The sequence below is a fragment of the Austrofundulus limnaeus genome, unplaced genomic scaffold (assembly GCF_001266775.1).
Source record: "Austrofundulus limnaeus strain Quisiro unplaced genomic scaffold, Austrofundulus_limnaeus-1.0 Scaffold401, whole genome shotgun sequence".
NCBI lineage: Eukaryota > Metazoa > Chordata > Actinopteri > Cyprinodontiformes > Rivulidae > Austrofundulus > Austrofundulus limnaeus.
Genome location: NW_013952803.1, coordinates 369,340 through 372,657, shown reverse-complemented (window position 1 = coordinate 372,657; position 3,318 = coordinate 369,340). Strand labels below are relative to the sequence as shown.

Sequence of the window (3,318 nt, the reverse complement as noted above, 5' to 3'; positions counted from 1 at the left end):
AATTAGGGGTGAGCAAGAGTCTGAGCGAGAGCCAGAGGAGAATAAAGACCACCAAACTGTAGTTGGTAAGTTCATATCTTATTTATAAGTTCCATCTCAAATCCTGTTATTTAATAGTTCAGAAAATGTCATAGAAAATAGAGAAAACTGAACACATTGAAAAAATATGGCCCAAAGAGAATATATATATATCTATGCAGCACCAGGATACTGAATTCAACTTTTCTGCACTTCTAGAGACTCCAAGTTACATAAAATGTATTTAACAGCTAAAAACATTGATTTTGCTTGACATGTCTCCTTTAAATAGAGGTGTAAAAAGAAAAGCTGGTGGGGAACACATCTCGAGAAAACACAATTTGACATAATACCCATTAGAAACAGGAGAAAGAAATCAAAATTAAACCCAGATTCTAGTCTTAAATGTACTCAAACATGAAAAATACAATGAAAATACAGCACACATCCTGTCTAATAACTCTGGAGTGTATTTGAGTTGTTAATCTCTGTGGCAGCACATAGTATTAAAATGTTTTTGTAACAAAGTCCTTTGCTCTCACAGCTAGTTGACTGAATGTCCTCTGATCCCACCAGCTTTAATCTTTATTTTTTTAGTAGTGCACAACTTGGATGAGCATTCTTTTGTTTGTACATCATCTCGTTATGATATCGTTTTTACAGTGATTCGTAAAACGAGCTGCGTGAGAAGCGAGTTTCTTGGCACATTGAAAAACCAACTAACTTTTCGAAGTATTTAGCTTCGAAAGGCTAACAGCGCGCTAACAGTTTTACTTCATGATTGGTTGATTCGCACAGAAAAAAAGCCCTGCACGCTGGTAACTATTCAGTTTTGTATTGCTAATGTATTCTTAAAAGGTTTCACCTCTATTAAGAGATTTGTTGGTGTTACACACACTTTTAAAGTGAAGCTAATCGTATTAGCAGTTAGTTAGCCAAGCTTGTAACTTTTAGCTTTAACGAGCAATGCTAACGTTAGCTCATGACACGGCTAAAAAGCTCATCAGACAAAGCTGAATTCGTATACGGGCTACTATACCTAGCGTAACTCGTTTACCATTTGCTAACAACATTGGTCCCAAAAGTTCTTTAAAAAACAAAAGAATGTTTTTGTTTTCTAATTAATTATGTTAACATACCTGAAGGTAGAACCCACACAAGTTTTCTCTTCCGAGCGCGCCGCCGTCAGCCAGAAATGTAGCGTCACGACGTCAGCTTTGTGTGTGAACGCGCCCGTAGAGCAGTGGGAGGTTACCGCGCGAATCGCTGTCACGGATTGACAGGGTGTTTCTTCCCGGTGTAGTCGGTAGCTCGGTGGCTGTTTCAATGGTTTAGCGGTGGGGGAAAATTGAGATGTGGGGCTTCTAAAACTCAGGTGGAAAACAAACCAGGAGCCGTTGTGTCCGAGTTGAAGAAAAGTGAAGGTAAGAAATGCACTCGTATTAGTCACTGGGATAACAGTCAGCTTTACTGCCCTTGGATTAGTTAGCAAGCTAAGTGCTAAATGCAGACTAGGACACGAACAAGCTAACACCCCTTTTAACCAACATGGATGCTGTTTGCTTTCCTTTGATGCGGTGCCTGGAGATTATCCGCTTTAACCCCGGTTGGACTCCCTTAGCCCACTGGTACTTCCTAGTCTCGTTAGTACGAAGTCCTGAGTGAGTTAAGAGACAGAAGGCAGGGCTGGATTCGGTTCTAGCCGTCAGATCGAGTAAACCTTACATGTGGTAAAGGATGCAGTAGGAACAACACAGATAAATCCGGATTTATGTTGCAGCTTCTTGCGTGCTTTTGTCCCAAAAGCTGTCGTCTGCAAAGACAAGTTGCAGCTGGGGTCCAGTTCAGATCACAGGTTGTTGTGGGACACTTCATATACTAAGTGCTGTTTTCATGGAACTGGAGATGGTGTCCAAAGTGTGACCCTCAAGCCATTTGTCACCCTATTTGTGCGGCCCGTGACTGCATTTAACCTATTTACCCACAGTTATATACAATTTGACAGTATAAAAATATCACAAACTATAGCCAACTTTTACAAAAAGTAGACTTAAATCATAAAATACATAAAACTAGACTAAATATAGCAAGACATAGGGAAGAAAAATGCTGCTGATTTCAAAAGAGGAACAAGAAAAATAAGACTTTGGGGCGATTATTTAAGCATATTACACAATTACATCAACATTACTTGTGTTCCTTCAAATTCAACCTTTTATGAATCAGTTTTAGGGACTGCCACCTCACCTGCACACTTTGTTTTGTTTTAGTGTTTCGACCATCTTCATGGTTGTGAGTCCAGAAGATTATTTTGTTATTATTATTCTCTCAGGATAGATTTTTAACTATGAACCAATATATTTTTAATTCAAGGGTCTACGACCAGCAAAACAGCCCCCCTCCTTCAGTGACTGTTTTTGAAGGAAAGTGATTTATATTACATTTTTTTGGCCTAAAGTGTACTTTCCAAACCAAAACAAAAAGCAACAGACTGAACAAATCAAAAGAACTGAATGTTTCTCTTTTTATTAAGCTAAATGTTTGCAAGACTTTTTACATTTTTGAATCTACTGTGATTTAGAACACCTTTTCTACCAAATAGTAGATTTGTCCTTTCACAAAATATTGTGTTGTTGTTGTTGTTGTTGTTGTTGTTGTTGTTGTTGTTGTTGTTGTTGTTGTTGTTGTTGTTGTTGTTGTTGTTGTTGTTGACAGTTTAAAGTAAAAAAAACACAATCACAATAAAATATTTTTACAATTCTGTTATTAAAAAAATTCATTTCAGTTGCCCGCAAGTACTTTCAACCTGACAACTTTGGCCTGTGTGTAAAAAAACTTTGACTGCAATAACTGCCTGTTCGTGCAGTGTATGTGTTTGTGTGTGGACGGGTTTTTCCTACAACGTGGGGAAATTTTTTCCCAAAAAAGCAGCCTTGTGGGGACTGAAGTGCTTCATGGGGACCAATGCCAGGTCCCCACAGATCCTATTGCAAATTACGGGTGGGGGGTTAAGTTTAGGACCAAGGTTTAGGTTAGTTTTAGGGTCAGGTAGGTAGGTAACTGTGAGGTTACTGCAGGCAGCTCTGCAGTACTTTACTAGTTAGGTTTAGAGGTATGGTGTGAATTAAGTTTTGGTTCAGGTTAGTGTTAAGTATAGACCAGTAATGGTTAATTTTAGGGAAAATGTCTGAGGTAGACATAAACATAGTTGCAAAAATGAATGGAAGTCAATACAAAGTCCTCAGTTTGATGCAAATGCAAGGATGTGTGTGTGTGTGTGTGTGTGTGTGTGTGTGTGTG

At 38.6% G+C, this 3,318-nt stretch overlaps 1 protein-coding gene across 2 annotated transcripts in view; it reads left to right on the top strand.

Annotated features, from left to right (window-relative positions):
• Positions 1-1,232: 1,232 nt before the first annotated feature.
• Positions 1,233-3,318, top strand: part of LOC106528737 (dnaJ homolog subfamily C member 5) — a gene marked incomplete at its 3' end in the record, with an annotated part of 26,939 nt that continues 24,853 nt past the window's right edge. Inside the window, 1 exon segment of one of the 2 annotated variants that reach the window (XM_014023982.1) lies at positions 1,233-1,442. 2 annotated transcript variants of the gene reach the window in all.